Genomic DNA, 27023 nt, shown 5'->3' with positions numbered 1-27023 from the left:
CCGATACAGGTCATTGCCGACTTCCCATATGCGCGTTTTATGAGAGTCGGCTGGTGCGAGGTCGCGTGCAGTGGCGGTACGTCACGGGCCGGTTGCACCCTGTCGGTAACATGCATCTCATACGCCAACGCGCGTTTCACTTGAGCTGAAGGTCGATAACATTCCAGTGCTTAATCACTGCGTTTGCTCGTAATGTCATTGATGGAGTCCCAATTCGTCTGCTGCTGTCATGCAGCATTTTTAATGTTCATAAACTGTACGCATATACGTTTGCTTGAGTAATCCACTAGTACTTTAGCACATTTCGGCTCATCATGCATCACTAAACTGAGTCAAGAAAAACAGGAACAGTTCCAATTACTTGCCGTTTTCTTTCTGTGAGGTGTTGTGAACAACATGTCCGTTTTAATTACCATTATTATGTATACCGAAATTTCAGCTTTTTGTTCCGAAAGCTTGTGTAGAACTCATTATTCTAGTTTGGTTAGCTTAAGGTCGTTGAATTAAAAACAGAAATCAACTGTGACGATCAACTTCAGGGTGATGGTGGTATTTGAAAGCGGAATCAAACAACATAGAAGTGGAAGATTTGTAACTTGAATGAACGAAATTCTTAATTAATTACATGTAGATAATTGAGGTTTTTAAATATATGCTCATAAGATTATTTAATCATATTATTTAAATAGACTCAGCATGTTTACTGATGCAATTAAAAGAGCTTTCTGCTTAAAAAAGATACCCTGTCAGTCCAAGAAATTTCGAGACTGGATTAATAAAAAAAAAAACAGAAACGTTAAGATGGTAGTTTTAAAGCTTCGGATCTTCTACATAGTCTCGCCCCACTTGAGTGCAACGTACATAACGTTCATCTAACCATGTGAAATTGTCGGAAAACTCCTTCTTAGAGATGTTGCTCAACTCGCGTGGTACATAGGCTTGAATGTCGATAATGTCGAAGCGTTGAACCTTCATGAAAATTTCTCCACTTCGTCGTTTTGCGGCAGTTTCGAAAAAATTAAGCCTCATCACCCGTGATGATCTTTTCAAAAAAAGAATTGTCCAAGATTAGCATTTAAATCAAGTTGCGACAGGCGTCCCCATGTCGTTTTCGTTCCGGAATCAAGGTCTGCGGGACAAATTTTGCACACCAAACATTCGGGAGAATGTTTTGAACTCTTTATTTGCAGGTGTTGCTCCATTGCTATTTGTGGCACAACAGCGTTGAGACACTAAGGTGGCACGTCCACTATTTAACACTGTTTGCTCACAACTGACAGGTCGAAATCACATCTGTTGTTTACATTCGTTAGTTCAGTCTGCCACGATAGTTACTGTACTGACATTGCTTATATGCCAGTAAAAAAATCCGTCTCGGAACTTCTTTGAAGGACAGTGTAGTGTCGAAAGACGTAACGTGACATATATCTGAAATTAATTGTTATTAGCTGCAATAAATTATTTATGTCTGAGAAACGAGTCCTTGTTCGTAAATATAATATTTGTGTCAACCGTTTATAATTAAAAATGGAATATCAGACTTTTGTCTATAAGCATAAGTACACCAGACAAAAAAATGGTCATAACCAAGAGACCTCACGCTAATGACTTTGAATACAGTAACTGTCCTTGATAAGGGTTTCAAGTAAGTAGATAAACAACCTTTCCGGTTTTTGTTTAAATTGCTGATTTATTTTTAATGAGCAACCCCCCGATGTGTTAAAGTGGGTTCTGAGTTAGCCACTTAGCCGTTATGTCCGGTTGAGAAGTCTGAGAGGGGCTGGTTACAGATTCCTCCAGCACCCTCCTCGTCACATACCGTTGCCCAAGCCTTGTATTTTTTCTCTGGCATTTTTCGGGTATACCGTATCCAGCTGAAACCAGTTATAGATGATTAGATCCCGTATAGCTACTTGTCTAGGTAGATGTTGAATGCCCCGGGATTAATGACGCGTGATTCAGCGGGGCAGTTGATTTGCGGGTGCGTAAGTGTTCGTCAATCAGCTCAATAAACACATCCATTAGTATATTGGAAGAAGAGAGTGTCGGCAGCATACTCATTACGAATATGTAGAACAATAGTCAACCTTTGGTCATCGAGAATAATCAATTAAACTTCCCGTTTCACGTTAATGGTAGTCTGAAGGAGTGGGTCGAAATCACGGTACGGAAAAACACCCTCGAAACATCAAAGAACCATCTCTAATACGGTACACTCCCGCACGCCGGGTCAATCGCTTCAATGGACCATGGGTGCACTCGACGCCTTGCATCATTTGAAGAGGGACAAAATTGCGACTCGACGGACCACAATACACGCGTCCGGTCAGCTGCTGCCCGTGTCTGTGTCGTTTGGCCCATTCAGGACGTGTCTGTTTATGTGCCGTTGTGAGCAATGGCCTGTAACGAGATACTCGACACCAGATTTCTATTGCATGCCGATCTCCACCCGATGTTCTCTCGGGAACTGATTGAGATAGACCTGCATTGACTGGCAGCTGTAGCTCCTACAAGATTTGAAACCGATCGTCATTGACAACACGAAAGACTCGCAATTGGGTCCTGTCGATGAGGATATTTTTCCGACCACAGTTGTTACGCCGTGCTACATGGCTGTGAGCGGTACACCATTGATTCTAGACACGTAGTACAGTGCGTGTTCATACACCAACAAACTGTACAACACAATCGACTGACTCATCACACCACTTCACTCCCATGACATACACCCGTGTTAGTCACATGAGCGCTCTGCACCTATTCTACTCCAAAGTCATCAGTGTACCTTTTGAACAACTCCAAACTACGTCGTAACAGACATCGGAAGGCCCAACGGCACTAACCGACCGCCGTGTTATCCTCAGCCGATTGGCGTCGCTGGAATCGGATGTGGAGGGACATGTGGTCAGCACACTGCGCTCCTGGCCGTTGTCAGTTTTCGTGACCGAAGCCGCTATACCTCAGTCAAGTAGCTCGTCAATTGGCTTCTCAAGGCCTGAGTCCACCACGCTTGTCGACAACGCTTAACTTCGGTGTCTACTGGAAACGGTGCTATCACTGCGGAAAGGCCTTTGACATTTTTTTTGAAGAAATAGACTAATATTTGGGTTGTTGAGGTTATTTTTCTACGTTCTCATCCTGGAAGTCTACCTCAGATGTGTATTTTGGAGGGTAGTGTTTTAAACTATTTTGCTTTCTTTCTATTTCATTCGTGGAAGGCACACAAGATGAAGATTGAAACTTCCTGGCAGATTAAAACTGTGTGCCGGACCGAGACTCGAACTCGGGACCTTTGCCTTTCGCGGGCAAATGCTCTACCAACTGAGCTATCCAAGCACGACTCACGCCCCGTCCTCACAGCTTTACTTCTGCCAGTACCTCGTCTCGTACCTTCCAAACTTAACAGAAGCTCTCCTGCGAAACCTTGCAGAACTAGCACTCCTGAAAGAAAGGATACTGCGGAGACATGGCTTAGCCACAGCCTGGGGAATGTTTCCAGAATGAGAATTTCACTCTGCAGTGGAGTGTGCGCTGATGTGAAACTTCCTGGTAGTTTAAAACTGTGTGCCGGACCGAGACCCGAACTCGGGACCTTTTGTCTTTCGTGGGCAAGTGCTCTACCAACTAACCTACCCAAGCACGACTCACGCCCCGTCCTCACCGCTAAGTTTGGAAGGTAGGAGACGAAGTACTGGCAGAAGTAAAGCGGTGAGGACGGGGCGGGAGTCGTGCTTAGGTAGCTCAGTTGGACAGTACAGTTCAGGACAGCACAGTCCGGCTTTCGCTGCCGTGCAGTGTGGACGTGTTGTTGTTTCCGCGTGCGGAGAGCGCGCGCTCACTGTTGTTTACATTTCAGCGGCCGTCACTTACGTCTCGCTTACGTGCACTAGAGCCATAGCCAACCGTTTTCGAAAATCAACTTTACGATTCAACTTCTGCAACGAATACGCACGACCAAAGGCCTTGGAAGTGGAACGCTTCCTAGGGGACGTTGCTAAGATCCCAGCTTCCTACATCTTGGGCATCCATTTGTCCATATTAAGCAGTACAGTGTACGTGAAAGTCATCAATGACGCGGTATGTGAAAGAATACTTCGTGACACCAACCATGGATTACGCTTTTGCCACGCCGACGGCAACGTCGGAGCGGTCACTGTCGACCATGCACGCTTAGGAATGCACACCATACGAGTTTTCGAACTCCCGTTCGAGCTACCGGCGGAAGACGTTATCGCGCCTTTCCGCCCCTATGGCACTGTACATGGCCACACTGCCGAACCCTGGGCGCAATTCCAAACGTACCCCGTTCTTAACGGTGTACGGCAGATCACCATCGACCTCCATCGCCACGTGCCATCTTAACTGCAAATTAGCGGGTGCCGCGCGGTTGTTATATACGACGGCCAACCCAAGACCTGTTCCGGGTGCGGAAAAGAAGGCCACCTCAGATCTGAGTGTCTTCAGCGACGGATCACCCAATTGCCAGCCGCTACCGTGGCTCCTCCGGCTCCGACGACGGTTTTACCGATCACCTACGCATCGGCGCTCTCTTCTCCTCCCACCGGCCGCCCCTCATCGGACCACGTACCGGTGACCCTTCCAGCTACCATGGATACCGCCGGGGCCGACACTTCGTGCTCAAAGCCAGACGCTACTACGGCGCCACTACAAATAGCGACGACTTCCGACACCCACCCACCTGAACATATGGACGCCCCTTCATTTGACGTTTCCGCGACGGCCTTCCTCTCAGAGCGACGCGACTCCCTTCGGTCTTCCGACACGGAGGGACGAACCCGCAAACAACGTTTACCTAAGAGGCGCAAGAGGAGGCGCCGTACGGTCTCGAAACGAGACGGATCACCTCCCCCTGATGCTCCAGAGGCCGTCCGACCCGACGAGGTCTCAAAGAACCTACACGACGATACGAATGACGACAACATGACGCCGACTGTGGAAGTTTCGATGCCAACTCTACTGGCTCTCTCAGGTGCTCCTGAACCAATGGACTCCACCGATGCGACTGCTGCCGAGGCGTCCTCCGCCCGTACGACCGAAGTGGAACCTACGACCATCACAACGACAACGCCCTCAATGGTCTGGAGTGAGGACGTCGATGAGGACTCGGACCACACGGTGGGGACAGAGTTACCCCCGACGGAATCATCGTCACGCCGCTGATAACGCCGTCAGGTGGCGCACGGCACGACTCGCCGTTGCCTCGCCCCTCTTCATCCTCCGCCGGTTGAGTTCTCCTCCACGGCGGGGGACGGCTCCAAATCTACCGAATAGTGACGATCGACACTAAAACCATTAGCTCACCCGTGAAACTTCAACTGCTGCGAGAGATGATATGGGCGTCGGACGTCGATATCGCACTACTACAGGAAGTACACTTGGCCACACTTCCAGACGTCGCAGGATATAACACTTATCCTTCTCCTGGTGACCAGCTGGGACGCGGCGTAGCCACCTACGCCAGAGAAGGCATTCCAGTGACCGATATCACATACCTCCCATCTGCCAGAGGCATGGCCGTCACCGTCATGCGGACGCGTATCGTCAACATTTACGCTCCGTCAGGCTCCACCCGCAGACGCGACAGGGCCCTCTTCTATTCAGAAGAAATCGCTCCTTTGTTTCTTGGACGCTGCGACCATTACTTGCTTGGGGGTGATTTTAATTGTGTCTTGCACTCTAAAGATCAAGTGCCCCACTACAACACCTGTCAAGAACTGCGTCTTGTCGTCCGAGATCTGTTGTTCCGCGACACTTGGGAAGTTCAGCACGGCGACGCCCCTGGGCATACTTACCAGACGAGTCGCTCCACGAGCCGCCTGGACAGAATTTACGTCTCTCGGGAACTCACATCTGCAGTCAAAGGTGCAGAACTTTGGCCCCTGGCCTTTTCGGACCACTGTGCCTACATCTGCAACATTCTCTTCCCCAAGCAAGTGGTCTGGCGCAGTCGTGCACCGTAGAAGCTAAACACCTCCCATTTTCATGATCTCGAATGTTTTCAACGTGTTACCGAGACATGGACCACCTGTGAACGTCACTTACCTAAATACTGCACGACCTTGACCTGGTGGCTGGAATGTGCCAAACCTGCCATTCTACGTACTTTGATTCAGTATGGAAAGGAAGTTGCTATGTGACGCCGGCACACTACCGACTATTTCTACGCCGTTCTCCGCGACCTGGACGCCCAACCGCCCACCCCCGACACCCAGAGGGAACGCAGCAGGATTAAGGCACAAATTGTAACTTTGACACGCCGTCGACTGCAGGGGGCTGTGGTGCGAACCCGATATCAAGATTCGGTGGAACATGAACATCCGACCATGCATCATATCGCCACCGATAGGAAACATCGGCGACAACAACTCATCACCGAGATCACAACCTGTCGCGGCCAGCACGTCACTTGCCAGGCCGAAATCGTCAGTGCCTTTGTCGACCACTACCGCCCAATGTACCCGGAGGAGACTACCAACAACCATGCTGAGGAGTCTGTGTTACCACACGTAACTCGCACCCTCACCAGCGACGAAGCGGATGAGCTGATGGAGCCCATTACGCGTGACGAAATCCACGATGCAATCAAAAACGGTGCTCTGAATAAGTCACCAGGTGTCGACGGATTGCCGATAGAATTTTATTGCGCTTTCTTCACACTAATGGCGTCACGGTGGACAACGATGTTTCATTAACTGCTGACGATTGTGAACAACGTACCGCCGTCCTTCGTCATGGGAATTATTATACTTATCCACAAACCGACACCAGGTGTGACGACGGCACATTACCGTCCCCTGACTCTGCTTAACGCAGACTGTAAAATTTTTACACGCCTCCTGGCAACGCGATGCCGCAAGGTCCTGCCTAGCATTCTATCCCCGGAACAGACAACTCCGGGCGGCTCAGTTAATATACAAACGGCCACAGGAGAATGTCGCGATTTAATTGCACTGGCAGCGGCGTGCAGACTCCGCGCCGCAGTGGTTGCCATTGATTTTGACAGCGCATTCGACAAAGTGCGGCATCCTTTTCTGTTCTCCGTGATGAACCGCATGGGTTTTCCACCAGCCTTTATCGACGTAATCCGGCGCCTGTACGGCACCACCGAATCGCTGATTCAGGTTAATGGCCGTGTGGCGGGACCAGTGGCGATCCGACGTTCCGTACGGCAAGGCTGCCCACTTTCGACCCTACTCTATGCCATTAGCCTGGAGCCACTCATCGGGAGTCTGACGAGCCACCTTTCTGGTCTCACTTTGCGACAGCACAGTTTTCGATGTCGTGCATATGCGGACGACCTCCTCCTCTTGATCCGCTCACGGAGTGAAACACACACGGTACTTGATTTGATATCAACGTAGGGCACTGCAGCGGGCAGTAACATGAATGTGGCTAAATCCGCGGCGATGCCCATTGAACGCGGCCTCTCACACGACGACTTAGCACCTCTCCCGTGTGTACAAAAACTACGATACCTTGGTATCATTTTCACCTCCACCGTGCGCCGCTCCGCTGCCATCAGTTTTCGGCGTGCTCTCCAAACTATCCGCACGACGGTGCGACAAAATCTTCTCCGACGACTCGATTCATTACAACGTGTCCAATACCTCAATCAATATGTGGCGTCCAGAATGGTCCACATTGCACAGGTCCTCCCGCTGCCATAAACTATTGGACGCAGCCTCCAGGCTGCCTTCGGATACTTCCTTACGGCCGGTACGCTCTTTAAGGTCCGCTACGACGCGCTCACCCTTCCCCCGCGAGCGGGGGGCCTCGGTCTTGTCAATGTGCCACTCCGCGCGGCGTCCTTGTACATGTCCACCATGCACAAGCAGTGGCACGGGGGCACCTCCCTTACGCGGATCTTGCTGGAAATTCTTGTGCCCGCGACTATAACACCACCAGTACCAGTCGGACACATCAAGCACCATCTGACACACATTTATGATTTCATCGTCGACTTCAGTTATGCTCACACACACTTACCGACCACGCGTTCTCCTCGACCTAAAGATTTTTACACCCCACTCCTTCGTTCCATATCCAGCAACAATATCGAACTGCGACATCCGTCCACGCGTTGGCCCACGGTTTGGCGTCACATCCACCAGCCTTTTCTTCCCTCCAACGTCCGGGCAACATGGTACCAAGCTGCAAATGAAAAGTTCACCACAAATCATCGTCTTCACGCCATCGGACTAAAGGTCTCTCCACTCTGTTCCATTTGCCACCTCATGGATGACGATGTCCATTAACTAACTTGTGCTGCCACCAGTGACGTCTGGAAACTTGCCCGACAGTTCGTTGCCTGTTACCTCCGTGTTCCGCCGGACTCGTTTGACCCATGGACTTTTATCCGTCCTGAGAATACTTATTTCCCCGCCGCCAAAAATCATGCGATCGTATGGGTCAAGGGATGGACCATCACCTACATGTATAATGATGGCGACAAATTACGCCTTGATTTCTGGCAGTACTTACAAACCGCCCACAGTGAAGTCGAACAGCGACCGCGCTACCGCGCCTTCTTCGCTAATTACCTACACGCGATCTTTACGTCACCCCCGCTCAGTTGGCTGGTGCCACACGCCGACAGCACTCCCGCTCCCCCTGCTGACATCTGAGACCCCTCGCGCTGCTTTCTACATTGTAACCCATAGTGGAGTAGGCACATGGACACGCGCCTCCTTTTTTTATGCACTACACCAGAAAACACTGGTTTTTCCCTCACTCCACTGTATATTGCTTTACACCTCTTAGCTTCCATCAGTTTTATTAGTTTTTTTCCCTACACCTTGTTCATAAAAAAATTGCTCACCTTGTACGAGTACCATGTCTTGTGGTATTTTCGCCGGAAGGATGGCATTTTTGTTGTATTTAAGTTTGTACCAATAAAGATCTTTTGTTCATTTACCCTGTTCCTGGTGAAGAAAAAAAACATAATAAAAATAATAAAATGAAACAAAAATAAATAAAAAAGCTTGTTTGAGGGAGTGATTCAGGGACGGGACTGGGGAGGCATTGCGGTCAGGCCTCGGGTTCCGACCCCTGCTAGCCTTGTGTCCGCCTACTCATAACTGAACACTCTTTAATTCAAAATAAAAAAAGAAAACAGGCAATGAAATATTATACAAGAGAAATAAAAAAACAAGAAAAACAAAAAAAAATTGGTAGAGCACTTGCCCGCGAAAGACAAAGGTCCCACGTTCGAGTCTCGGTCCGGCGCACAGTTTTAATCTGCCAGGAAGTTTCATATCAGCGCACACTCCGCTGCAGAGTGAAAATCTCATTCTGGTAAGGTGAAGATTGTCTGTATCCCTCTCTGTAAGCCCGAATAAAGCCAATTTTGTCTTCATTATGTTTACGCGATATGTATGTGGACGTATGCAATAGGGATGTGAAATAGTGTTTAAACTTGAGGTCTCCTAAATTTAATCGTCCAGAATTCACCGTGCATATCTAGTAACCCCCCGCCTTTCGGGGATTGTCCAGCATTTCAGTGACGCTTTCTCGTTGATTAAATAAACCCCCGACGCACCACTGATCTGTTTTGCATCTTCTCTGTTCTTCCATTGACCCTACTTGATTAGTATATCAAATCGATGCAAAATACTAAAACGTTAATTGAACTAAGATTTTGAAAGTTTCTCTTCTGTGGAAAAATATCGGTTCTTAGGATTCTTCTGATAAATTTCAGTCCTGCATTTGTCTTCCCAACAGTTAGATTTAAGTGGCCATTCTGCCTTAAACCGCGCTGAACAGATACTCATAGATACGTAAAAGTTGTGACTGGTTCAGATAACGGACCAAGATCGTATATTTGGTTTCTTATTATAGTTATATGCATTACGCTACATATATTTATTTAGGGTTAGCCTTCAGTCCTTGCACCCATCGCTGATCATTCTTTGATTTCCAGCAAATCCTGATAATATTCTAATTATATCACCTCTCTGTGCTCAACAGCTTTGTCTGTATGCAGACCAAGCCAATTCATATACAGGGTGATCAGAAACAATCTGAAAATCTTGTAAAGGTGTTGCAGGGTAGTGCTGTGAAACAGTTTTTAGAAAGGATTCGATACGTTGCGCCGTTTCCGAGTTAGTCAGCGTTGAAGTTAGCCAATTAGGCCGTTGCGAGCTCTAATTTAAGCAGTTCGTCACATACAATTACTGTCACTTGTTCTCATAGCGTAGATGATAGACTGCTCAGCTTTGGTTCGGATTCGGTGATTACTACCGTTCCACGTCCAATTTTTGTGCCACTCTCTTCTTCGGTTTTAGGAAACCAAATGAAGCGCATGTTTGGCGACACCGTCTCTGGCGGGGCGCTTGAATATGCACGCGGAAAGACCCAACTTGCTGTCTTCAACGCTAATTAAATCAGAAACAGGCAACGTATATAATTGTTTTCCTTACTAATTATTATTCATCATAACCTATCCTGGAACATACTAACTAGCTTTTGACACTGTTTCTGATCAGCCTGTATATTAGGAAGGCTTACGGTCCTATGGTACTTTCTTTAGATATGCTGGAAACTGCTTTCGCCTATGACGATGCCTCACAATAACGAGTGACATGCCGAGCTACGTTTTTTCGACACTCATCAGTCCATTATTTAAAACCCAGAACTCATTTTCGGTTGGGTAGAGCACCTAGGAAGGAATTCTTTGAAAAGAAACCGCCAATTATCTTCCTCATCGTTCTTCAGTCAGAGCTCGCAATCCGTCTCTAATGACGTCGCGATACGACAGGACGTTGAAACATAATCATATTTTTTTTTTCAAACGAATCGCATACTCTTTCCCGTATTCCATATTCTGCTGACTTGGAGAAAGTACGCAAGTGTATAGAAAGCTTTCTCAAAGTCAAGGAACTTGACAATAGCTAGCCAGGACTCAGTTATCTGCACGTTTCTAGATCTCGTGAACGATATTAGGAATCTTGGTATCATATTACTGGCGCTTACATATTGACAAGGGCGCTTGCGTAAGATTTATTACTGTTCTCAGACACCGAGCAAAGTGTTGCAGCAATTAATTCATTGGAGTTCCTTCGGGAGGAAAGTAGTTCACGTCCCGTCTAGCCATCCTGATTAGGTTTCCTGTGTTTTCCTTTATCAGCTAAAGTCAGATCTCAGAATTATTAAAAAAATGTGAGTGAAATCTTATGGGACTTAACTGCTAAGGTCATCAGTCCCTAAGCTTAGCACTACTTAGCTTAAATTATCGTAAGGACAAACACACACACCCATGCCCGAGGAAGGACTCGAACCTCCACCGGAACCAGCCTCAGAGTCCACGACTGCAGCCCCACAGACCGCTCGGCTAAAACCGGGCGGCCAGGATTATTCCTTCAAAAAATACTGGACCGAATTCGTTCCCTGTCTCTCACCAACCAAGGCTTTATTTCGCCTCTAACGACATCATCGTCAACGATATGCTAAACATTATCTTGTTCTCATTCATAGTCAGAGATTTGGTCAAATTTATCGCACGGCTGTGGCAATATTTTCATCATCTAACTTCCTTTCTTGTTTCATACACAGTACCACAACTATATCACAATATCATTCTTCTGACCTTCAATTACTTCACTTACAATACGAAAGTTATCCAGCCGCTCTAAACTTCCATAGCGCCCATGAAATAAAGTTGAAATGTTACTTTTGAGAGATGTAATGTGACATATTTCCATTTACATAAATCCACAACCGGAAACATCGATTAGTTAGACTTAGAGGTGCGTAATACTCGATTAGCATCTTATACCCATAGTGGTATATTAATATCTACTTCTTTTTGGTACATTAAGCTCTTACACCTATTCTGAACTTCAAACTTGATATTTACATCTTGTCTTTAATCTGCATACTCCGTGTAGTGCGCTGTACACCGATTTTGGCAAACTTTCATCGCTCAAACGTCCTGCGTTAGATCTCCTATGTGATGATTTTCTAAGATTTTGTCTGTTAAACTGTAAATGTTGAGTGTTTGCAGTATGTATTCATTTCTTTTCCTTTTCCTCTTTGTCATTCCCTTAAATTGTCAAAGGAATCGCATTTCGCAGTCTTGGACTCAGCTTTCGTCCTTTCCAATGAGGACTTACGCTTCACTCGAATATAAACACGCTGGTCCTTTCAAAGCCTTGCATAACTTCAGCATTGTTTCCTCCCTTACTTTGCTCCTTGGTGCTCTGCTTATAGTGCCTTATGTTTTATTCACCAAATATATATGGTTTCAAACAGAAATGGATAGGAAGGAGAGAACTCCTTACCAGTGACAATAGTTGCTCTTATGAAGTGGCTTGTTTGCAAGCAGTAACTTTTATCCCTTAACACAGCGCCAAATAGGGTTAGGCAACATCTTTGGAAAAACGATGGCAGCACAAATTAGCAACGATTTAAAATCATTTATTGAAAGAGAAACTGCACTGCTTAACTGTAGTATGGTGCTGCTACGCGGCAGTAGCTTAAAGTCCACTGTCACCGGTCTATCTTTAACTCCGGTCTAGACCTGAATCCAGTGATCGATTACTACGATCGGTTATAAAATATGCACATTGGCTCTTCTTGGCGGCGACTATAGATACGGTCCTCATATACAGACACTGATACTGTTAATATTCACTTGAGTTGAGCCGCTATCGGCTTAGATCCGCGTTTTGAGGACGAGTGTGCACTTCGGAACTATTTGAGTGATCTATGGCGAAAGCATAACATACTCGGTGTTGTATACGCCCTTTATGGCGTCTGACCGCAAGTGAATAGATCTTTTCTAAAAGGACGAAAGGCACTACTTTGCCTATGTCGCGCTTTGTAATGGTTCATGTATTATGGGGGAAGATGTATCATTTGAGTTTAAAAGTGCGTCCTCAACAAATTCGGTTCCTTGTAACGTGGAATTGAAAAGCATATATTGTTTTAGATGGGCTTAAGTCACTGACATGTGCCCTTTCAAGACTGAACAGTTATCACTGGTCCTGTGACTGCAAACAATTGAAGAGCAGGCTGCCGTGTGCCTCGAGTCTGCTGAGTTTGTGGTATGTTTGCTAAGATCAAACTGTGTGATGATGAACGTGTTTATTGTAATACTGAAGATAAGACGCGAAAAAGGGTAGAACTAAATCTACATTCTTACAAGAGCACAAAAATAAAAGTACCTCGGTTGAAAGGCGAAGCCTACGTAAGTGACAGTGTTGATCCAAATCAGTCCAAACGACCCGGGTTATATTATAGGTAAGCTGGTGATTTACTTATGCATCGTCTACAGATATGTGTGTTTCAACTGGTATTTGTTATTTTGTTTTTTCCCAGGTGCAATGAAAAATGTGTAGAACATCTTAGAAAAGACAACTGCGTAGACATCCTTACAACGCTTTAAGCTATTTCAACTATGAATGAGAAAGACCTGTTCCTTCAAGGGCTAATAGACTGTACACCAATCAGGCAGAGGCGTCTAAGAAAAAATGAAGGACTCCTGGAAGTACGTTTTAGTAAGCACATCTCGAGAAGAGGTGCAGCAACCACACTACTGTTCTGCAAATATGACAAAACTATGTGGAAGTTGTTCTTAGAGAAGCATCCTGGTACCAAAATAAGGTACTGCTTCTACTGGAATTATTTTCAAGGAGAATTTCAACTATCGATTTGGGTGGCCTCAGGTAGACATCTGGTGTAGACATGAAGAACTGAAAATGAAGCTTAGATCACCACATCTCAATGATACAGAAAAACGCGCATCTGCTGCAAAATTTATGATACACCAACACCGAAGTAGATAATTTTCTCTGCTCTCACATATTAAAAATCACATGAAGGCAAAGGAAAGACGCGTGCATTATCCCTCGCATTCGATTATGTGCAAAATATTAGCCTGCCTAAAGTATCAGTCGAGGATCTATCTTATCTAAGAAAGATCTCAGTCAACATTTTCTGCATTTGTGACATAAGAAAGGGGTAATACATTTTGCATGTTTATCACGAAGAAACCAGTGGATACTCTGACAGATACTGGACGTTTCAAACTTATTCAACAGTATTTCCCTGTGAGCGGACACAGATTTTTACTGTGCTATCGAGGCATTGGTATCATTTCAAAGAATCTTCGACAGAATGACAGGATATTCACTGTCCATCAAATAGAACAGCACATTCTACAAAGAAACACAAAACTCGGAAATTATACAGTTACAGAAGGTGACACATCTGACATTCTGGATTGTAGAGACTGGTGGAGGACTACAGTTGCTGAGTAAACAAGGAATAAGCCAAGATCTGACGGATATAACTTTGCACTCAGCAGTTTCTTTCACTTTGTGTATTCGAGTACCAGAGTTGGGTTCATCAAACGTTCGACGTGTATCAATGGGTTAATGATCCACACACCCTTCATGCCTCATCAGCAAGAACCTGTTCCTCCTCCAAAAATCCCCGCCTACCAAGTGGGAGGGGTGCCAATTGAAGTGCAAAACTTCAAGAAAAGATGCAGCAGTACATTCCAAGTTAGCATAAGCAGTTCTACAATGGTATTTTGACTGAGGAACAGTTCATAACAGGTGAAAACACTTGAGTATTGTGTAAATTTTCCAATATGTCTACTATTTTTGCAATTTTAAAAGTATTATGTTTATTTTCTGTGGCTTAGAGTCGTTTTCGTTAATTCATTTATGTGGCCAAATATGAACGTTTTGTTTTACCTTCTTCTTATCAGACCATTTTTTTTAAAGGAGCGGATGTTTTCACAGCTTAAATGCACATAACATTGTATGTATTTGTATTCGTGTAACAATTAATGTACACGCCAATCAAGGGGCACCTATACTACTAGTTCCTATAAGCACACTTTCTTATTTCCTGGTATTTTTTTCTAAAACAGTTTTTTTTTTTTAAATTTCGATATAAATTGGTTTTCTTGACTTACGCCCTTTTAAAGAAGACCGATTCAACTATGTTACTCCTCTCTGGAGTCCAGCCTTGCCGTGTGGCGTACTCTGTTTCTCTCTTATCTTCCGGCTGACATAGCTGCATAGATTTTGTTAACCTTTTCCGTTTAATTTCTAATATAAAGTCATTCAAAAGCTGAGAGTGTGTAACCAAGGAAAGTAAATTCATTGACGTGTTTCATTAATCAATTATTAATAACCATCTCACAGTGTATTTGAGACGGGCCATCAAATGTCATTGTTTTATGCAATTAAAATTCAAAATTGTACTGTTCCATTATCGTATTCATGTCGAACAGGGCTCCCTGTAGCCTATCTTCATAGCATGAAACTATAAAATCTTCGACAAACAAGATATCAAAACAAAGCTAGCGGTGTTCCTGTTATTGTCAAAACCTAATTGTAGAAGTTCTCTCTTCCATTATCGAAGGACGTCGCACATGTGCGCGGGCGTGCTGGAAAATAATGCCTCAGAATTTTCTATGTGTAAACTCTTACAACTTTTTAAATAAAGCAAACTTTATTAACATTCTGTATCATTATTCTTCTTGCCTGCATATCTGCAATCTTGCGCATGGAAGGCCCTTATTACACTAGGCCGCCAGGTGGCGCAGACAGCCACGCCACCGGTGGCGCTGGTCGTCATTGGAAATAGATTGTTATGAAGTTTATTAGACTAGGACAGCCAGTGGCGCCGCCAGAAGCTGACTACCCACTGGCTGCCTTCCCCGCCACCACGTCGGCCGCCACTGGTGGCAGTGAGTGTTGGCGGGGCATTGTGTCAAACAGAGCCTACTACACTGGGTCGGCAGGCGGCGCAGCCAGTCCCGCCACCACCACTCGGGTTGGCCACCACGTCGTCAGTTCGCTGTGCACTAGCGACCAGGAAACATGTCGAACAACAACTATACATACATGCTCCTCCTAGCACTTTTAATGAAAAGAAGGCGAACGGAGAGGAAGATGCATGTACACCGTATGCTATCGTTGAGAGAATGTTAGATTCTGTTGTTGTTGTATTATACTCTTTTTGATGAACTGTGTTTAGACGATAACAAGTTTTTTGATTATCTAATAATGTCTAAATAGTCTTTCTTTGGGTTATTGTCTTTAATAAAGGCTGATATTACCGGGAAAGAGACAAAAATGAGAAAGTGTATCTCTCCAAAAGAAAAATTCGTAGTCACTTTGAGGTAAGTAAACCGATAAATTGTATTGAAAGTTATTAAATTTTTCGCTTTAAATACTTATAAAGGTTATTCCTCTCAACCAAGGGCCGCTGCTCAAAGTCCGGTAGGAGTGAACAAATAATTTCATTCCAATCATTTAGTTTTAACTGCTTATTTCTGTAAGCTTCAGAACTGGAGTCCCAAATTTTATGATGTTGTTAAACTGCACAAATGAAATCTTCGGTATTCACTTGGGTGTCCAATAACTTCTGGCATTCTTTCATTGCTTCTTCCAGCTTCATGTTTTTCCCTTTTGTTGTGTCTACACTTTCATTCCTTTCCACAGTGACAATCTGCAGTTCACTAGACATACTGAAGCAAATGAAATAGTGCGCAGAAAATTGTGCGAGGAAACCAGACTGGTCGACTAGCGAGAACTGTCGAACTGCCGAACTACCGTAGCCTGAACAACAAGTCGCTGTTCCGCCGCCGGTGGCGCAGTTGGCTGCGCCGCTGGGTGGCATAGTGTAATAAGGCATTAACATGGCGGTGTGTCACGTAATTATGTTGGTGTGTGAGAAACTTCGTGTTTCCTCTGGGTCTTTCGCGGCAGCATGACTCAACAAAACCTCCCCGGTTGCAACCCGCTTCAATTCCAATACAATTCTAGAGCTTTCCATGGCTAGAGCCGGCATCGTCGTCAGGAGTCAAACTACGGACTGTCGGGCTGGCACTTATTCCTGCTCACATACCTACGACTACTGCCGCTTGCACCAATCAGAGACGGCCGAAACGACGCGTCAGCGGAGGGTGAGTTGGGCAGCTCATAGCAGCTGCGGCCCGCTGCTGCACCGACGCCCACGACAAAGACAGGCCGCGGAGCGTACGTCACGAAGGTAGGCCTGAACTCGCTCGTTCACTCAGCTCAGCAGACAAAATGCGTTTCTAAACGTGTTAACTCGCAGTTGGGGGTATACGTACTAATGAGAATTGCATCTTCTACTGGAATCAGCTATTACGAAGTCCTACCCATTAACATAATAACAAAATTTAATTTATGAGCAATAATCAGCATAAATGGTATTACAGTTTGTTCATAGCATTTAGTCTCTTCTGGTTAACAGTCCTCATTTCATACAATAAGTGGTGCCTTATGGAAGTGATAATCATTTATTGAACCCCAGTACAACCATAACAAATTGTAAGTGGCTCTGGGGACTTCCGATCATTGTAGGACTAATAACAGTAAGACTCCACAACAGCGGAGTCTCGTAGAAGATGCAATTCTCGTTTGTACGTGCACGCCTAGTTACGAGTTAATAAGTGTAGAAACGCAGTCTGTCTGCTGAACTGACCGAGCGATCGAGCTCAGGCCTACCTTCGGAATGTACGCGCTGCGGCCTTCCTTTCTCGTGGACCTCGCGCTGGACCGAGTGACGTCAGGTGGCACGAGGGACCGGCGCCAAGTTTGAAACTGTCGCTCCCGCCTCCCTAGAAGCGTTAAACATCCGCCGTTGCTTCCTTTCGAAACCCAAAGCCCGCCTCCACGCCCTACTCAGTGTGTAGCCCTGGTTTCTGTTGTAATAGTTGCTGTTCTTTCTAATCTCAGCCGCCTCTTTTATAACGGAGTCCCAGTATGGTGGTGCATGAGCAAAATTCTTGTGTTCTCAAACAGTATTTTGTGTCCGTTTTTGAGGCAATGCTCAGCTATAGCCGACTTGTCGAGCTCCGTTTGCTTAATATGTCTCTTGTGTTCGCTAAAACGCTCTGCAACTGTGTGAATTGTCTGGCCTATATAGATGCTGCCCCTCTAGCAAGGGACACCGTACACACCGGGGACACGAAGAGAACAGGGCACAACGTATCTCGTATCTTGGGGGCGGGCCGGAACGCTGGTCTAAATCCATGTCTCTGCAGTACACGCTTGTACGGAGGCGGGAGCAACAGTTTCAAACTTGGTGCCGGCCCCTCGCGCCACCTGCCGCCACTGTCCAGCGGCGGGCCCGTGCCGCTACTAGCTGCCCAACTCACCCTCAGTGCACCGTCTTTTCGACCCTCTCTGGTTGGTACCAGCGGCCGTAATCAGAGGTATGTATGTGGGAAATAGTGTTATCCTCGGCAGTCACGGGTCCGTTCTGGGACCCCTGCTGTACTCCATTTACACCGGGGATACTCCGCGGGGTCGTGGGTGTCGCTTGCGCTTTATGCCGACGACACTGCGCTACTCGTTCGGAGCACGAACGTGTTCGTAATGGGACGTCGTCTCCAATAATGGTCGAAGCATTAGTGACGTGGCCCACAAAATAGCGGCTTAAATTTAATGCTGCTAAGAGCCAAGCAGTAATCTTCACGAAAAGACTGCTTCCACCAGATATAGAGCGGGTCATGTACTCGGGAGACCCCGTTCCGTGGAGTAGAACCGCTAAATACCTCTGGGTCACCCTCGATCAGAGACTAACGTGGCGTCCCCACATTCAGGTGGTAAAGGGTAGAGCTGCAGTGCGTCTTCGTGTCCTGTACCCTCTACTCAATCCTACGTCGACGATTCCCCCACACCATGACTTCACCATGTACCTGGCACTGGTTCGTCCAGTGCTGAAGTATGCTGTCGTGGTGTGGGGGAATGCTGTCGATGCACACGTTGCTGAGCTCCAGAGGGTGCAGAACCGAGCACTTCGGTTCGCTCTTCGACTGCCATGGCGATATCCAACTGCCCAGTTAAACGAACAGACCGGAATCCCTCTTCTCAGGAACCGCTCTCGTCAATCGGTTCGAAATTTCTATCAACAGACCGAACGGTCTCAGAATAGGCTCATTCAGGCATTGGGCCATTCAATCCACCGCAGCCCACCGACACGTTTGCCTGACCTGTTATGAGCCTAAAAACGCCTAACAGTCAATGGATGCAAAGCATCCGACAGGTCAGTCCAACTCAGCCAGTTCTCTCTCACTTCCAAAACAACGATTTGCAGGAATAGCGCTTGCCGCTCACCCTGCCCACTCACGAGCTAAGGATTGCTTATCAGGAAACGTGTTTTACTCCTGACGATGGTGACGGAGCTAGCCATCGAAAGCTAGAGAACTTCATTGAAATTGACGCTGCTTGAAAACTGAGAAGATTTTGTTCAAACTTCGTGTTGTTATAGATTTTCGAATTCGAAGAGATCGTCCATACACGGAGCACCGTCTCGTTCAGCATGACAATTCCAAACCACACACAAGCGCTGTGACTTCGGCAACAATCCTACACCTTGCATTCACTGTCATCAAACATCCTCCATACAATCCCGACTTGGTCTGTCTCCAAAACGTAAAGAACCCGTTCGAGGACTTCACTTTGATAATATGAAGCGGTGCAAGCAGAGATGACGCTGTGGCTTCGTCAACAAAGTCAAACATTCTACACTGACGGTATCCCTCATTTGGAGAAATTTGCTCGTCGCCGTGGTTACTGTGTTGAAAAATAAAAATATAGACATGAAAACTAAAGATGTAGGATATTAAAAAATGTAGTTTTATTAAAAAACTTTAAAAGTTTTCATATACAAAATTCGGAGGCGTTACTTTTCAGCTCGTCCTGGTAGAAACTGAATAAAATTAACCACCACAAGTAGCCAAAAATTCTTCACAAATTAACATATTCTGAAATAAATTCTCTGCGTCTCTTCTTAACACGTATTTTCGTATTTTCATGGAGGTTTTTCAGCGCTTCTACAACACGCTTAAGGATAGCGCTTCTGTCCATGAAGTCCCATAGCTTGTTTCTTAGTACTCTGGCCACGACTTTGACATAGTTTATAATATAATATAGACGCTACAGCTCCAATTTCCTCTTTCCTCAGTTGCTGTTTAATGACAAGACCATTATCTACACAGGGTATAACCTTGCGAAATCCTCTCTGTTCTTCTAGCAAGACAGTCTCGATGAATGTGGCGAGGCGAACTATGAGTAATCATGTATAAAGCTTATATCCAGATTTCAGAAGAATGATTGCAATGTAGTTAATAAGATTCTACGCTGAAGTTTGTCCCCCATGTTCGATGCTTAAAAGAAATGTGTTCCATGACAATGTTTCCGTGCCAAGTCTGCTCTCGCTTATGCCTGTTATTCTTTCCAATCCTCTTGTTTTCATTTTGACCTCCATTTAAATTAAAAGCGTCGTTTTACTCTTATCTCCCTCCCAAACTCCTTGACAGCGTACATTACAACCGATGATATGATATGCTGCTTATTAAGTTTACTATTAACTTTTTCAGTAAACATAATTTCAAGTGATCCTCTTCAACTGCACGGCTCCAAATTTTCTCAACATTTGAAGAGAATCCTTCTACAACGGAAAGAAAGCCTAATTAAATACAACAGCAAAATATAGATGATAAATGTGGTGACAAAAGAACGCAACGTGGAATTTCTGCAATTTTTAACTGAATCTCTGTACGAACACTTGCTCATGCACAGTAATGGGACGTACGAAACCCGCACCCACGCCCAAGAGGAGATACGAATCCTCAATATCCGCCTTTCATGGCAGCGCCAATAGCCCGAGACCTCGGAAGCCGGTGATGGTGTTTGTTACAAGAAAATTATAGCTTCCCTTGTTTTTACAGTGAATATAATCTGTGCATATGAAAATCGTCAACTGTTTTTTGTCATGTAATCTCTTCCTCAAAATTTATCTCCAACCCTAAATTTTCCTTTGCCTTTTCTTTTCGTGCCTTTTATGAAAATATTAATAAATACAACCTATTGAACTATATGTTCAGCGTCAGGAACGTAAAAATTTAAAAAGTTCCCGTATAGGGATTCGATCCCGTGACCCTCAGCTTGCCATTCTGTGGTGTTTCCGCTGCACCAACCGCGGCACGCGAACAGCGGTAACATAAATGTGTGATGCCTCACGCAGCCCGCGCCAGAAATGTTATTTTGTCAAAGAGCTTGGTCATATGGAGCTTCCAGTTCTGTCACTTTCATCTCTGGCTAAGCGCTACATATACCATACATCTAGACGGAATCGGTGATGACGATTAGGCGCGGTCCCCTTGTCGGTAAACTACAAACTTATGAGTACAATTCTGATCAAGAACATCACAGGACTTATTATTCGATGTGTGTCGTGTGGTTACAGGTCAACGAATAGAAAAATATTAAAGACGCACCGTTTATTAACAACAGCATTGGGAAGTGGTTACTTCAGAAGATAGAACTGCATGACCAATTTAAAACTACATGTAAGATTTGGAACAAGCCGAAATAAGAAAAGAAGAGCGGAAGAAACGTTAGCGGTTAGCGTCCGTTGATGTTTTGGAGTATTACAAATAGAGTTAGACTGATAGAACTGTCAGACAAAGATGTTAGAGGAAATTTGCTATCTTAATACTTTGAAATTAATTGATTATTCCACTCGAAAACAGTTGCAGCAAAGAAATATATTTTTATCCTCTATTTCATACTCATCAGTGTAAGTAGGCTATAACACGAATTTCAATATGCTCAAAGAATGGTTTCGACATCATGTTTCATTTCTGTCAACTTCAATAAACGAATTTTCTACACATTTTTATAGAAATGAAGGAAACATGATGGCGGCGGACCATATCAGTATTGTTGGTAAATGCTGTTATCATTCTTTCTTTAATACGGCGCCCCTGGGGAGGCGTTTGTCCTAGATTACAACTGACCAAAAGCCATAATCGTGCTACACTGGCTTGAGTGACACAATGGTCAATTAAGGTTGATGTAATGGTCCAAATGTTTCGAATATCAACGGTATCGGTCATTTCCTGGATATAATCGAGCGCCATTTCAGACTTGTTTCTTACTAGTACAAATATGTAGGCGAAAATCGCCTAATTCGCAGAGGTTTTTCGTAAGGAGGCTATAGAAGAAAATGAAAACCGTGTATGTTAGCAGGAACACTAATATACTTTATTTAATACGTTAGAGTGATGATGCATAATCAGACATTTACATTATACATGCTGCAAAACAGATAATCCTGCAAAACTAACTCTCTTAAAAATGGTTTCCTAATTTAGGGACGTTTTATGACCATTTTACATAAACCAAGTAATCAGATATTAGGTACCTGTAGCACCTTCAACGAGACCTATCACAAACATACACTCCTGGAAATGGAAAAAAGAACACATTAACCCCGGTGTGTCAGACCCACCATACTTGCTCCGGACACTGCGAGAGGGCTGTACAAGCAATGATCACACGCACGGCACAGCGGACACACCAGGAACCGCGGTGTTGGCCGTTGAATGGCGCTACCTGCGCAGCATTTGTGCACCGCCGCCGTCAGTGTCAGCCAGTTTGCCGTGGCGTACGGAGCTCCATCGCAGTCTTTAACACTGGTAGCATGCCGCGACAGCGTGGACGTGAACCGTATGTGCAGTTGACGGACTTTGAGCGAGGGGGTATAGTGGGCATGCGGGAAGCCGGGTGGACGTACCGCCGAATTGCTCAACACGTGGGGCGTGAGGTCTCCACAGTACATCGATGTTGTCGTCAGTGGTCGGCGGAAGGTGCACGTGCCCGTCGACCTGGGACCGGTCCGCAGCGACGCACGGATGCACGCCAAGACCGTAGGATCCTACGCAGTGCCGTAGGGGACCGCACCGCCACTTCCTAGCAAATTAGGGACACTGTTGCTCCTGGGGTATCGGCGAGGACCATTCGCAACCGTCTCGATGAAGCTGGGCTACGGTCCCGCACACCGTTAGGCCGTCTTCCGCTCACGCCCCAACATCGTGCAGCCCGCCTCCAGTGGTGTGGCGACAGGCGTGAATGGAGGGACGAATGGAGACGTGTTGTCTTCAGCGATGAGAGTCGCTCCTGCCTTGGTGCCAATGATAGTCGTATGCGTGTTTGGCGCCGTGCAGGTGAGCGCCACAATCAGGACCGCATACGACCGAGGCACACAGGGCCAACACCCGGCATCATGGTGTGGGGAGAGATCTCCTACACTGGCTCCTACACTTGTGCATGCTCTGTTGCCTGTGTCTATGTGCCTGTGGTTCTGTCAGTGTGATCATGTGATGTATCTGACCCCAGGAATGTGTCAATAAAGTTTCCCCTTCCTGGGACAATGAATTCACGGTGTTCTTATTTCAATTTCCAGGAGTGTATCTTGCTTGCAGAGCCAGCATGTGGACATTTCGACATTTTGAGCACCGAATCCAGTTCTCTCCATCGTGATCGTCTGAGGAGAGTCCTAAACACAATAGATACCTTCCGCGTCTTCATTGTCGTCACTATTTTCGCTTTCATCAGACATTTCAGTTTCATCTGCTTCAGTCTCCGATGAAGATTTAATGGTATTCCATTTGTTGCCAGTCGATTTGTCACGTCTAGGTACCTGGTTTATTGCTCCACAAGTACCACGTCATGCGTTCCCAATTCGCTTCGGTGTTACCACCCTTTGTTTTGAGTCCACTAACTGATGCTTATACGGAGACCCAGTGATCAGCTGAGCATAGCCAGCGCGGCATCTTCTGGAACCTATTTGGCTTTTAATTTCTGTAGGAGGGTTGATGCTTGTTGCCACGACAAATGTAGATCTTGGAGTTTTAGGAACAGTACTTTCTTTGGATGCCACTGTTTAATGGTCGACTTTTTTTTATTATTTTTTATTATTTTGTTCATTATTTATTTATTTTTTTCTTAGATCCCCACGAAGTTGCTTCTTGTGGATCTTCAATAGATTGTCTAAACTATTCTCAGTACGATCAACTAATTCTTCTACAACAGCAAATACATGGGGACGGAAATTCTGACGGTTGGATGGGAACAACCTGCCTTCCGGTAACCGTTTGCTTCTATTTCTGCTGTCGCTGCCTGTACGTAAGCCTTTCAGAAAATGTTTGCGTGTACTAAGTTCAGCATGACTCACTCGCCTCTACGAGCACTCACGCAAATATATTTCTCAACAGTGTGTGATGATATACTCTTCCACTTAAATAACTTAAATACATGAGACCTGAAGCACGAACGGTGAGCCAGGCTGCAGCTTCAGCCAATCTCTCCCCTACTTATAATCTTTTAAAAGAGGACGTTAAATTCTCCGAATGAATGTAATCTGCCCGCAGTTGTCTCCCTATTTTTACTCATCAATGTACCGCATAAACATATTACAATAACCATTTCATAAATCCGAATGGTTAGTCTGAAAGAATTAATATCGTTAAATTTGCAGTGTCTGGCGCATTGTCATAACCCTTCCATCAAAAAATTTCAGAATGCCATTCGTTACACTAACATTTACATTACAATGCTTTGCCCAACATTCTATAACCTCTGAGCTGCTTATTATCTTTCTTCTTTGGTTTATGTGGCGTGTATTTGAAGCTTAAATGGGACACAAACGAAACTGTACTAAACTCAGCCCGAAAAGGCCATGAAGGCCCAACGGTACCGACCTGCCGCAATGTCATCCTCAGCCCACAGCCGTCACTGGGTGCGGATATGGAGGGGTATGTCGCCAGGACGCCGCCCTCACGAGACCGGAGTCGCAACTTCTCATTCAAGTAGCTCCTCAGTTTTCCTCACAAGGGCTGAGTTCACTCCGCTTGCCAACAGCGCTCGGCAGATAAAAAAAGGGTTCAAATGGCTCTAAGCACTATGGGACTTTACATCTGAGGTCATCAGTCCCCTAGACTTAAAACTACTTAAACCTAACTTACCTAAGGACATCACACACATCGTCCATGCCCGAGACAGGATTCGAACCTGCGACCGTAGCAGCAGCGCAGTTCCGGACTGAAGCTCCTAGAACCATTCGGTCACAGCGGCCGGCGCTCGGCAGATCGGATGGTCTCTCATTTAAGTGCTAGCCCAGCCCGACAGCGATTAACTTCGGTGATCTGACGGGAACTAGTGTTACCACTGCAGCAAAGCCGTTGGCCGAAACAAACCAAAGTATGTATAAATATACCCTCAATAAGGCCTAAATCCGAATGTTGTGTCGGACGTTGTAGGTTTGAACGAAGCAAGTGTACTACAGGGGAAGGTTCACACAAATCCCATAATTTATGTGCTGTTCGTGGGAATATGTCAGCTGGTGAATCAGGAAAAGATTCACACACGCCTCCGCCTTATGCCATCACTCTAGTCTCGACACTGTGCAGAGAGTAGTTAACCAGGTGAACTACTTTTTCCGCATTTTCGTCGAGGAAGTCGGCTTTTTCACTGATACAGGGAGCTTCACAATTTTTATTACCGGCTTCTAGGGTTGTAGAGGGAACATTTAGATAAACTTTCGATGAGGAGGCCATGTGGAAAATGTACCGATTGCATGTAAAACAAGTTTGAAATTCAGATCATTTCAAGTCTTCCGCTTCACGATACGCCCACAGTGGAGCCAATGAAATCTAACCTGTGTGCTCTACAGGAGCTGCTCCAAGTTGCGACGATACTGTCCATTGCACAAGATGTGTCAGCGGCAGTTGCTTTATACATACGATCCGCGAACTCTGGTGTCCGTCAACCCTGAACTTGTAAACATTCCAGTTTCCCGCTGCGGTTGTTTCAGTCTGACGAAAACGGCATGTGATGGACAGGGGAGATCGAGATAAAAATCATCGAAAGATGCGTTTTAAAGCTGTACCATTACGTACCATACCGTGCATCATGTGTTTATGTCAAGAACGTGGTGCCATCATGCGATGAGTATTGGAACTACAGAACAGGCATGTGACTGAACTTGGAAGCCCATATGTTCAAAATAGTGCCATTGCACACATTGCATTGTGTTGTTACGAGCAGGAAAGCACTGTTCACGTTCTTGAAGGTTTTTTTTTTCGTTTTTAGAAAACTGTAAATGTATTATAAGTGGTGAGTATATGATTAAATAAGTATACAAACATTAAATCTACACCGTTTTAGAATTTCAATGACAAATAGTTTTGTTGTTCACGAACTGCGAAGTGCACTAATGGCTCTGAGCACTATGGGACTTAATTTCTGAGGTCATCAGTCCCCTAAAACTTAGAACTACTTAGACCTATCTAACCTAAGGACATCACATACATCCATGCCCGAGGCAGGATTCGAGCCTGCGACCGTAGCGGACGCGCAGTTCCAGACTGTAGCGCCTAGAACCACTCGGTCACAAAGGCCGGCGAAGTGCACCAATGGATCATGTTTTGTTTGCACGTGCTGGTTCCTCAGTTTCGGGAAGCCTCGTATTCTTAATATGATTCTCCCAAACTGGGATCCCAAATTATTCGTTGCAACTTTAAATTCACCTTAATGTATGTTTAATCACATTTGTTCTGTATAAAATTAGTTTTAAATAAATCCTACTTATACGTATATATGTTAACATGTTTTCATTTTGTATGCTGAATGGCATACCAAAGAAAGTATTTTAATAGAAACAGAGAAAGAGTCCCTAACAACGGTCTACGCTTCATTTGTAGATGGCACGTATAAGAAGTTCGGAACCCAAACAGATGATGGCTGTCATTTTAGTTATGGGCGGTAAAGAAATGGGGAGCTATAAATCATCACGCATCTTCGGTGTTCCTCAAAGAACATTGGAACGCTATGTTAAAGACAACAAATGCCCAAATGAAGCTATGGACACCAAAATAGGAAGGAAACTTATTTTTCCTCAAGCACTGGAAGAGGACTTCAAAAATTACTGCATCCAAATGGAACAGTAGTTCTATGGTCTCTGTAGAAATAATTGCAAAAAAAAATAACATTGCAAACCCACTTTCTATAGAAAAAATGCAAGTTGGCAACAAATTACCACGCAACTTTCTAAAAAGGAATGCTTAACTCCCTGCTAGGTCTCCCCAAGTACTTACATTCGGCAGAGCTTAGAATTTCACAACCGAAACTGTCAGCAATTTTTTTGATATTTATAAGCTGGCCTTA

General features: G+C 45.3%; 1 long non-coding RNA gene and 1 other non-coding gene across 2 annotated transcripts in view; both read right to left on the bottom strand.

Moving 5' to 3' along the window:
- LOC126298383 (uncharacterized) overlaps positions 1-27023 on the bottom strand; it is a 454333-nt gene that overhangs the window by 139204 nt on the left and 288106 nt on the right. The window lies entirely within an intron of this gene.
- Positions 3263-3337, bottom strand: Trnas-cga (transfer RNA serine (anticodon CGA)). The gene has a single exon. It is a non-coding gene; the product is annotated as a tRNA-Ser (tRNA).

Source organism: Schistocerca gregaria, chromosome X (genome assembly GCF_023897955.1).
Source record: "Schistocerca gregaria isolate iqSchGreg1 chromosome X, iqSchGreg1.2, whole genome shotgun sequence".
Taxonomy (NCBI): Eukaryota; Metazoa; Arthropoda; class Insecta; order Orthoptera; family Acrididae; genus Schistocerca; species Schistocerca gregaria.
Note: the sequence above shows the minus strand (reverse complement) of the source record. Positions and strands in the feature narration are given on the sequence as shown.